A 12,175-nucleotide genomic window follows, 5' to 3' on the forward strand; every position below is an offset into this window, starting at 1 on the left:
AGACAATTATATAGTTTACAAAGTGATCCCCCTTCATAAGACCAGTACCCACCTGCTACCATACATAGTTATTACAATATTATTGACTATATTCCCTACACTGTACTTTACATCCCCATGTCCACTTTGTATCTACCAGTTTGTACTTCTTTTTTTAATTATTATTGTTCAGTTACAGTTGCCCTGCCTTTTCCCCCATTGAGTGATGAAAGAAATTTTAAAGAAAATAAAATTCCCCCCTTTGGAAAAAAATGTATTTCTGATAACAGTTCTAGAAACTAAACACCAAATGGAATTTGCAAATTGATTGTTGAAGCAGGTGTAATGGAGGCTGGCAGGTGATAACTGGAATGTATTTGGATAAATTTATAAAAAAAGTTCTTTTTCTTTTTAGGTTTTTAAGTCATAGCAGTGGTATAAAGAAAGAGTTGACTAATCATAATGAAAAAAAGCCTAAATTTTGTGGGGGTTTTTAATTGAAAATAAAACAGAAAACAAATTAAGAGGATGTGAAGCTTACGATTCACCTAAAGGTCCCCTTAGCAGTTGAATGATGTCATGTGGGGGGGAGGACCTTGGACTTTTCAATCCTATAGCTATGGTTTAGTGTTCCAGATCCACGAGCTATAAGGTATGTCATTCTGGATAATTAACCTAATGTTGGGGCTTTATATACTTTCATTTGTTCTTACTTTCATCTTTCATGGGAGAAGTGGAGATCATACACGTATTTAATTGTGTCTCTTACTCATTTTCAGTTTACTAAATACATGGACTTTTTTCTTCTTTTTTCTTACAAGGGAATACACATGGGTGATCCTGTGTGTCTGTATAGTTACACGTCACTCTGCTTATATTATAGTGCCCCTAACTGATGGAAAACACAAGGAGCATCATATCCTGTGGATATCAAGAGCGCTTGGTTTCCTCGTGAGCTTGGGCATTCTTCCAAATTTTATTTGAAAGTAGCACCAATTTATGCTAATTTATGATGATAATGAACTGCTTTCTCTATTTATGCTGCAAACCTAAAGATTGTTTTCAATCAGGTGACTGGCAATATGAGAGAGGAGTAAAGGAGAGAAAAGTGATGAAATTTCCATTATGTAAGAAAAGCAGTCCACAAAACTCATAGAGTAGGTAAGAGGTTTCCCATCTAGGCTCAATATTTCACCTCCTCCACACAGTCCCCTACAACCCTTTCATCCACTTACCTTCCTAGCTAACTCTGACATTTGGCCACTGGTGTTCTCTCTACCTCATCCTTTAATATCACCCTTAATAACATCAGTATTTTTTTTTATTAACTTCTCAGCACTCTGATCACAATGCTCAAACTTTTGCATTCCAAAGATCTTAACCTCCACTCCATTTTAGTCACCCACAACTTTGGATCTCAGTGTAAAGTAAGATTATTTATCTACAGTGTTCAAAATTAAAGTACTTCTTTTAGAGGATTTTTTCATTCATTATAAGATCTAAAATAAGAATGCATTAAGAAGAAGGAAATAGGAAGCCATACAGTTGTATAATAAAATTTTCTTAAATTTTGAGAATTCACGTTTAAATTAAGCAGGCTTAACAGATAACAGATGAGCCAAGAGTAGAAGTGATCCATCCTATGCAATTGTAAAGATGTAAAAATTGTGAGAAGAGGGGGATGAAATTTATGACCATCAAGACCCAGGAAAGATCACAGGAAGAAGAGATGGGAAACACATAGCTAAAGTAATGGTCTCATTATTGAACTTGTTAGAATTTCTGCATGTGTAACACCATAATAAGTGAATAAACATCATTTTTATTACCGTTTCTGAAAACAAATGTGAGTGATATTCTCATGGAGTCCATGAATAAGAATGCTTCTTCAGAAAGTGTCTTAGTTACTTGGGGTTACAATAAGAAATGATCATGGACTGGCTGGCTTAAACAACAAACATTTATTTCTCGCTGTCTGGAGGCTGGAAATCCAAAGTCAGGGTGCCTGTATGGTCAGGTTGTTGGTGAAGGTCTTTTTCCTGGTCATCTGCTTGCTGTCTTCTTATGGTGGAAAAAGAGAGAGCTCTCTGGCTTTTCTTTTCAAGGGCACCAGTATTATTCATGAGAGTTCTACTCTATGACTTAATTGCTTTCCAAAGGCCTCACCTTCAAATGCCATCACATTGAGAGGAGGAGTTCAACATGTGAGCCCTGGAGGAGCACAGACATTCAGGATGTAGCAGAAAGGGATTCAGTCCATAAGCACCAGATCCCTCAGGAATTTTCTTGACATCTGTTGGGTCTTTGCTTCTCTCTGCTGGCTTGAGTTGTTTGTTTGTTGGGGTTTTTTTTTTAATTTTCTTTCTCTCTCCTCCGCTAGTCTCTGGCAAGTTGTCCACAAAAAGTAACTTGCTTCCCCTAAGATTAAATTTCCAGCTTTTTGGATAGAAAATCTTATTGGCCATAATGATTCAGGTATCCACACAGGCCCAATGAATTGTGGCCAAGGGACCATGAGCACATAGAGCTAACAAAGCCACCTGCGACCCACCACTGTAGAATGCAGAAATGGTTTCCAGAGAAGTGAGAGATTTTTAATGAATGAATTTGTCAGGGGCTGCCAAAGGATTATATCACTGCATGTGTGCATCTGCATATGTGAGAGGGAAAACAAAGCCAGATAAGTTGAAAGAGAAAACACATTTCCTCAAGAGAAACTATTACCTTTTCCATAGATGATGCGTACAAAGAGACCTAGGCAAGAAAAGATTTGGGTTCTGTGATTCTGAGCAAGCATCTGAACATCTCTGTACTCAGTTGTAAATGTGAAAACATGGCAAAACAAAACTAAACAAAGTAACTCTCTCTATCCCTTGTAGGATTGCTAAAAGGAGTTAATAAAATTGAAACAAATCCCTTGCTTTGAAAGTTAGCATGAAATATCATAAAATGTTGCCATTGTTATACAGCCAGTTTTATGGTACCTGTTTACATTGTCTTATCCACAAGTATACAGACCAAACCACCAAGGCAGGAGGCAAATTGTACTGCTATGGATCATGGCAAAAATAATAATTATGTTATTAAGCTGTACATGAACAATTAGCTCTTCTGAGACTGAGCTTAATAAAAGAACTATCTTGGAACCTCAGGTAGAAGTTTCAGAGCATTTTAAAATATAAAATACCATTCAAGAGAAAAGAATCCAGTTAACACAGTTGAGTCAAAGAACCACTTATGATCTAGACACCTGCAGACAGGAGAGTGGGATCACACTGCTGAGACATGGCCACCAGGAGCCACCCCAGGGAGAGGCAGGCGATTTGGGGCCTCTCTTCAACTCTGAGGGCCCTCTAAGTATGGCACTCTCGGTTTCAGAAGGCAGTTTATTTATTTATTAAAACATTTTTCTGTTTTTTTAGACAAAATAATTTAGAAACCCTTATATTACAAATCACCTAGAAATACTAGATAAAAGTCTTTCCAGATGAATAGCATAATTCTCCAGGAAGTAGGGAAAAAAAAACTCAAGATCTTCCCCCAGACCCCTTAAAAATGAAAGAGGAAAGTAGGAGAAGAAATTTCATAGATAAGTGACTTAAGTTGTGCAGGGTGAGGATGAAGGTAGTTTTATCAATAACCTAGATGTTAATGTTTAATCTTAGGTTAGGACAGATGACCTGATTGTGACACTTGGTAAGACAGCAAGTTGTAACAAAGATCCTTGAATAAAAATAGAACACTCAATAAAAATCACAGGTTTGTGATAAGGAAGCATGTCTGCTTCAACCTAAACAATGATTGGGAACAAAAAAATTTCCCCCTGGAAAGTCTCTACTAAGAGTCTACCTTCAGGCAGGCTTGGAGTTCCATTATAATACCTGTAGGGTCTGGGAACTCCCAGGTAGCGAAGAAAGGCTCCACATCGATGTCTGGCAGAAATTTAAGTAAAACTGTCCCAGCTGGATGGGCGCCACAGGCGTCTCAAAGATTAAACTGTTCTGAAGATGAGCCTGTGGTCCAAATCCATAGAACTCTAGAGAAACCATCCACCCTAAACAAGAGTTAGGACCCACAATAAACAGCATCCCTCAATTGAAAGTGTTAACATCAACAAGGAGACCATTATAAGTATTTTTCAAATAATTTGACATCAAAGAAAGAATTGAATCATAAGGAAAGGATAAGATACTATGAAACCAAGAAGATTGGTGGGAGCCAGAAAAATATACAATAGGGAAAGGAATAGCAAATTTTAAAAAACAAAGGAACGTTTAAAAATTTAAAAAAAATATTATATAAAGTAAAATTTCTTTGGATGGCTTAAACAGTGGACTAGATTCAACTACAGAGACAATTATTTTAAATGCATCTAGTTTGCAGCAGAGATAAAAATATAGATGATACAAAAAAGAGGTTAAGAGACTTCAAGGCTAGTGGAAGAGTATCCAATTTATTTCTGAAAGTAGTTTAGACAGTGAGGAGAAGAGAATGGGTGAGAAGTAAATATTTGAAAGGATAGTGATTGAGACGAAACCCCCATATTCGGGAAGCTTGATAAAATCTCAGCAGGATAGAAAAATAAAATTCACACTCAACTACATTGTAGTCAACCCACAAGAGCCAAAATACAAAGAAAAGACCAAGGACCAAGTAAGCATGACCTACCATGTGGCCAGTGCTTCCAAAGAAAAATTCAAGGAAAGGTCAAATCCGAAAGGGGCCTCCACAAATACGTACATGGTTTTGCTAAGATGGAATTGCTCTTGGTGAATTAGTTGTAGAAGAAAATCAAATTGCTGTGGTTTTATAATATACATTTGTAATAAATAATTAGGGCCACCAAATTTGGCTTGTGTTAATTATGCCTAAATAAGAGACAGTTTGTAAAGGATATCATGAGCTACTAAGAAGAAACAAGGGTTAGTGATTCATTGATTTCTTTAACTGACTTTACAAGAAAATTTTGCTCCCCTATGTTTGTGGCTCAATCATTATATAGCTAATGACCCATACATATTATAATTTTTCCATACATATTACATTTTTCACTGTATTTTTTTGTTTAGTTTGAAAGAGTTTTTCAAAATGTAACCTGCTGAATACATTAAGAAAATTATGACTTCATTACTGCTGCCCCCACCCACCCATCTAAATACATTAATGTGGGGAAATGATAAAAATTAATAGTTGAAACAGGATTTGAAGCACACAGACCCTACTAGTGCATCTACTTACAAGATAGGGGATTTCAAACAAGTAACTGTTCTGAATTTCAAGTTCTTCTTCTGTAAGTCAACATTAATATATACTTCAGAGGATGATTGCAGGGACTGAAGAAGTCAACTTCTTTCACTTATTTACACTCTAGAAATCATTGCCAGTTACATATAGTCTTCCTGAAGGTATTACGGTATTTCTTGGTTTAAAGCTTTTATTCATACTGTTTCCTCTACTTGGATCCCCTTGCCCTTCTTTCTTACTCTTTCTTCACCCAACCTAACATTTAAAGGAACTAAGATCTGAAGAATGACTTTAGTTTGTATACCACCTCCTCCATGGAGCCCTCCCATACCCCTCCAATCTAGGGTATTTTCTCCTCAGAGGCACAGGATGTCAGAATTACATGCACTTCATTTTTTCCCACAGAGGATGCTTTTAAGTCAACACAAATTTAAGTGCCTTGCCAAAGATTATAACACCAGCGAGTGCCAGAGCCAAGGCATGGTGCCAAGATTGTTATCTCCATTTTCTTCCATTGCTTTCCTTCCAGCCAGCTCCACCCTGGCTGCACTCAGCCTCTGTGGAATGCTGAGCCATCAAACCTCCAGAAAGAGACCCTTCTGTGCATTGCTGGGCGAGGTGCATTTCTGCCCCATGACACGGTAGTTCCTCAGGGTAAGACATCCTGACTGCTGCTCCTTGCCAGCTCTACCGGCCTCCCTTTACTGTTCATCAGGAGCGCTAATCTTGGCCTGGACTGATGCTTGTCTTCTACATTTTCTTCTTGGCACGAATGAAAATACGTTATCATTTTAATTTAGCCAAATCTCCTTCCAGAATTCACCATTCACAAGGTGATTTTTCTCTTCCCTGGAGGCTCCACACTTGTTAACTGCTGAGAAGAATTGTTCCGCGCCCCCCCCCCCAAAAAAGAATTGTTCCCAGCGTCTCGCCACCATGAACCACCTGAAGCACACACGTGTTTATCCATGACAGTGCTCAGTCCTGAGGGTTAGGGAGCTCAGGGAGAAGGAGGTGCACCATGATCTTCACCAAATCCATTGTTCTTGTTTTAATATTTCATTACATGGCAGTTCATCCAGCTGCCTAAGCCAGGGACTTTGAGGTCATTATAGATCGACCCTCTCCCTCTGTCTCCCAACCAGCCAGGTTTGAGGTCCTGCCATTTCTATACCCTTTTCTACCTGCATTTAATCCTCCTCTCTCTTTCTTCTGCCACCCATTTAGTTCTGGCCTTCTCAGACTTTTACCTGTATCCCTGAAATGGCCTCCTAACCAATTTCCATGACTCCAGGATGCCCCTTTTTCAATCGGTCTTAGGCAGTCACTGCAAAGTGATTGTTCTAATATGCAAATCTCACCAGGTGAGATGGAGCCCTAATCTATAAGGAGGATCAATCGATAATTAAGAAAGACCATTAATTAGATCCGTTATGAAAATTATTAATTATTTTTAATATTTTCCACAAAACACATTGGTGAAAATGCAGCTGTAACCCAGTTCTCTTGGAGTCATTCAAATTATGATACTCCTGGGACAACCTGGTCAAAAAAAAATATCCACACTCTTACTATCACATGATTTTATTCAATTTGCTATTTTTTGCACAGAAATATGATTTTGTTACCATTCTTATTATTGATATTTACCCTTTAAATTGAAGTATAGTGTGCACACAGCATTCTGTGTATATCATACATGTAAAGCTCAATTAATTTTTTTAAAAATTGAATTTATTGTGGTGACATTGGTTAATAAAATCATATAGGTTTCAAGTGTACAATTCTATGATACATCATCTGTATACGCATTGTGCCCATCACCCAAAGTCAGTCAGTTTCTTACCCACTGGCCAAAACTTACAACATCAAATAGGTCCATGTGTTATATTTATTGAAAAACAATACATAATAAAAATTCAAACAATGTTAGGGGTTATATAGGGTTTTGGTTTTTCTTTTTAGAAAAAAGGAGAAATAAATTTTCCTCTCAACTCAAACCCTGAATTATCTAATTTATATCCTTAGGAGTAATGATTTTTACCAATAATTCATTAGAGTCCTAGAAATGTTCTTTGCATGCATCAGCATATTTATGACATAATGGGAGCATGGTTTCATTTCAGAACATCTTCCTTCCTCCCTTCTTCTTTCCCTTCTTTCCTTGTTTTCTTTCCTTACTCAAGATGGGGTGGGGGAGTAGGGTATTGTAGTGCAAATACATACCATTGTTTAGTTCACCAGTTTATTCTCATGAACATTTAGGTGTTTCCAAATGTTTCTGTACAATAAACACAGTTTTAGTGAATATTTATGTATTTATTTTTGTGTACCTGTTATGCAAGTATATCTATAGGATAAACTCACAGAATAGAAATTTCTGAGTCAAAAGATATGTGCATTTTACAGTTTAATAATCATTGCTAAAACTTTTCCAAAGAATTTGCATTAATTTAAACTCCCTATATTAGACTGTGAAAATGCTTATTTCTCAGCATCCTAATGATAATGCTGTATGTTAATTTTTTGAACTTTGTCAGCATGATAGGTGAAAACTACTATTTTATTGTTTCAATTTGGATTTCTCTAATGAGAGATGCTGGGATTCTTTTCAATTTTTTGCAGCCATTTATATTTTACTTTCTGGGAAATTTTTTCTGTTGAACATTGGTCTTACCATTTATTTGTAATAGATATTTATACACAAAACAAACATTTTTCCTGCAAAATAAATTGCAAAATATTTATTTTCTACTTCCCCTTTGTATTTTAATTTTGTTTCAGTTTTTCCCCACAAAACATATTATTTTTCAGTATAGTTAATTCATGAAATTATTTATTAAAGGCATCTTTTTTTGTTTTGCTTCCATAGCTCTTTCCCATTCCAAAACTCTTTTATCACTTCAAATTTAGATGTTCCAGCCATCTGGAAATTATTTTGGTATAAGGAGTCAGATGATATTCAGCTTTATCTTTTTCTCAGATGGTTAACCATTTGTTCCCAACTCCATTTATTTCCTTATTTCTTCCCCCATGGTTTTAAATGCCTTCTCTAGCATATATTTAATCTCTCTGTGAATTTAGTTCATTATATCACTCATCTGAAACCTGTATAATGTTATAAATCAATGCTATCTGAATAAAAATGAAAGAACAGCAGTGGTATCAGATATATAGGTGATTATTATGTGACTAGGAATGGCATAAAAATATTTATGGCCTAAATCATATTGAAAAATAGAATTGCAACATAAATACTACAGAAAGAAATTAAAAATTTTCATCCCTTTATATTCTTCAGTATCTGATAGAGTTAATCATCCTCTTGTAACTCTCCATTTTCAATGACTTCATGGCTTCTTCTACAATGTTTGTTTTTCCATGTGAACTTTAGAATCAATTTGTCTAATTCCAAAGAAAAGGAAAATACTTGTATTATTGAAATTATATTTATAAATTAATATACTTAATATAGATTAGTATAGTAATATAATATAATTTATATCTAGATTAATTTGGGCAAAACTGATATAAGTATAACATTGCAATCTAAGAATTGAGTATATCTTTCCCCTAATTCAAGTATGTGTACACATGTGTGCACACTTATGCACCTTGGCAGCATTACTAAACCTCTCTGAGACTCAGCTTCAGCTTCTGTAAAATAAGAAGAAAAATACTAGCCAACCCCACACCACCACTGACAAGATTGCTATAACAGATACATGTAAAGTGCTAACATAAACACTTGGCATATAATAAGCTTTTAGTAAATGGTAGTGATTATTTATTATTATTATTGTTCATGCTAATATTGTTGTAAAAGCTCATTCTTTTATTTCTTTCAGTTAAGATGTATAAATCATTTGTTTTTTTCTATACATCTAAACAGTTTGCAAAACTTAATTCCTATTATTCTTGTTGTCTTCATCATTATATATTAATTGACACCTTATAGTTCTTCAGCAGGATTGTGTTGGAAAATAAGCTACAGTTTTCCTTCCCCCAGGAGATCCACCTTCAGCCTGATAACTCAGTTTTTCAAAAGACTTTCTACAGTCATCTTTTTATCTTTAAAAAATCCTGCTGGATTCCATTTACTCCCCAAAATTTGCTACACAGGAATTTATTGAGATAAGAGATAACAAATCTGCCTCCTACTATGCATTCCTCCCCTAAACATATATTCTCTAATTTTGGAGTGCTGGAACACAAGCGTCTCAATGAATGGGTCATATACACCACATCTAAGAATAATGAACCTATATTTAAAAGATCTTTTCAACTGGGAATGTTTTAAAGTAGCTCATGTTTTAAAATGCATTAATATATTATGGTAGTGTCATCTGGGAAGAATAAATGTCACTTTAAACTTTAAACATAGGTATATATGAGTGTGTGTTTATTATATGCATTTATGTTTGTGTGTATATATATTAAGTAAATAGCATATATTGTATTTTATATTAAATATTTATGTACATCAATATTTTGTATTTTACATGAAAAGTCTATATATACTTGTATACAGAATATGCATCTGTATACAAAAATGCTATATACCTATAGTTTTTCACTGAAAAAGACATTTAACCACTTTATAATATATTTTGGATAATAGATGAGAAAATAATTACTTAAGCCTCACTATATTAACATAACTACTGCCATCATTTTAGTATACCTTCTTCCAGTCTGTTTTATCATGTGTAAAGATTTTACTTATAAGTATAATGGCATAAGTCATCTTTAAGAGACATTACAAACGGGTTCCCTGTTAGATAAAAAGAAGGAAAAAAAACCACACCAGCAGAAGGAAGCTGGAGGTATAGTGCCATGGGGAGAGAATTGGGAGAGGGGTTTCATAAAAAGTTAGGTGGCATCTGTATCCCACCTTGTCTCCATCAAAGAATAGAACGGTGCAGAATATTTTGTGTAAGGATATTTGGAGAACTAACTGACAATCTCATCAAAAGCTAACGTGCAGCCTGGGATAAAATAATGCATGACCAGCCAGTATCAACCAAGAAAGAGCCACAAACAGCACCAATTAAGTAGAAAGAAAAATTTGCTCTTTCTCTGTAATTTCTATTCCTGTTCTAATTCTAGAAAATTCAGAAGCATCAGAATGAGTAGAGGAGAAGAGGAAATTAAAAGCAGAGGAAAAGAAAAAGAACAAATCTTGGTGACTTCATCCAATCTCATGTCTTTAAATGTCATCTATGGGTCAATCACTCCCAAACTTTTAACCCCACCCTTGGACCCTCTCCTGAGCTCCAGACTTGTATATCTAACTTCTATTCCACATCTCCACTTGAATATCTAAAAGATCTCTCAACGCTAACATGCACAGCACCCTCATCTACCTACAACTCTCTCCAACATAGTCAACGCAAACCTCATCCTTTCAATTGCTCAGGCCAAAAATCTCGAAGGCTTTCTTGACTTCCTTTTACTTACTTTATTCACATGTTGCATATTATTTTTGTCAGGAAATCCTGTTGTATCTACCCTTAAAAATATGTAGAATCTGACTATCTTCAGCTTCTCACTACTATTTCCCTGGTTTAGGCTATTATCATCAAATACAAGCAATTGTAAAAATCCTTATAGAAATAGCAGATGGACATCGTGATCAGTAACCAATCACAGCACTTCTCACAAAGTCTGTCAGTGTGATTGGTCACTGCACGTCTGCTACTGGTGCACACACAGACAGCCACAAGTGAAGCTGGGATGCCTCCCTGTCTTCCCCATAGTAAAAACACACATATTTCCCAAAGTGGATCACCAGAAAAGGGAATTGGCCAGCAGAAAACAAAGTGCAGCGAATTTAGTGAAAAATGATACATCTAGACGTGAAATTCAAGTCAAATGTAAACGGACCTCTAGAAGAAATAGCTCACTGTCGGAATGTTGATGCTGCTGCCTTTGCGGAAACGCCAGTGATGCAGCCAGAGGAACATAGCAAAGATGAACTTGCGGACATCAATGAGGACGGTAGTTGTAATGAAAAGGATGAGGATATCGCAAAGGAATTGACGCAGGCAGAAATAAATAAATAAAATTAAGTCATTTCGGAGATATCTCATGAGATTGAAAGTGCAAAGGGTAAAATGTTAAATGCAGATTCAAATTTAGGCATCTAACAGCCACGGTGTCGAAAAAAGTAAGTTATACAATGAGAAAACAAGCACTGTTTCAACTACTCCTAAAAAGCTTTTTACAAAGAAATAAAATGTTTGCACTTAGTGTTTATAATATTTAAAATTACAGTGTACTAAATGAGCTTCAGTTTCACTATTTTTATTTCCTATACATTTATAACTGATAATAAGAGAGATTCTAATGTTTTGGCAAAAAATTTAAGGGTAATAGAAAAATTGAATTTTTCCCATAATCATTAAGATCACTTTGGCATACTCACAGGTTGAACCAGGTTATTTTTGTGGCCCCAGACCTCTGTGTAAAGTGAGGACAGAACAGCTTATAGCAGATGGAATAAACACAATAGTAACATTTAATGAATTTTTCCATATACCAGATACAGAAAGTGAGAGTAACCCATTACCGGTGAAAATAAATATAGGAAGAAACTCTAAATTTAAAGTAACAACTATAATATTAATGGCAATAAATAATACTTATTGAACACTTACCATATATGCCAGTGTCTTAAAGACTTTTATATATTAAGTTACTTAATCTCCATAGCAATCTTATGAAATAGGTCGGTTCTGTTATTATCCTCACAGTGGAGGCAATAGGATGAAGAGAGTTGGTAATCTTATGTAAAATGAACAAAGAACAGCTTTTATTGAAGTCTAACCAGTTTCCAAGGCCAGATTCTAGAAAATGGAGAGGAAATAGATTCTTTCACTATCTGGGAATGAAGCCAGCTTGAAGTTTATTAGTAACTAAAAACTCCATTCTGCCCTGCCTGGTGTGGCTG

At 35.4% G+C, this 12,175-nt stretch overlaps 1 long non-coding RNA gene across 3 annotated transcripts in view; it reads right to left on the reverse strand.

Annotated features, from left to right (window-relative positions):
* Positions 1–7,125: 7,125 nt before the first annotated feature.
* Positions 7,126–12,175, reverse strand: part of LOC129085213 (uncharacterized) — a 43,670-nt gene continuing 38,620 nt past the window's right edge. For 2 of the 3 annotated variants that reach the window (XR_008530684.1, XR_008530682.1), the window contains one exon: positions 7,126–8,628. This is a non-coding gene — a long non-coding RNA (uncharacterized LOC129085213). Of the gene's footprint in view, positions 8,629–11,109; positions 11,202–12,175 lie in introns of all 3 variants that reach the window. The other variant, XR_008530683.1, reaches the window with a different exon arrangement.

This window comes from Pteronotus mesoamericanus, unplaced genomic scaffold, assembly GCF_021234165.1.
Source record: "Pteronotus mesoamericanus isolate MK-2021 breed Mesoamerican mustached bat unplaced genomic scaffold, CSHL_Meso_final contig_130, whole genome shotgun sequence".
Classification (NCBI taxonomy): domain Eukaryota; kingdom Metazoa; phylum Chordata; class Mammalia; order Chiroptera; family Mormoopidae; genus Pteronotus; species Pteronotus mesoamericanus.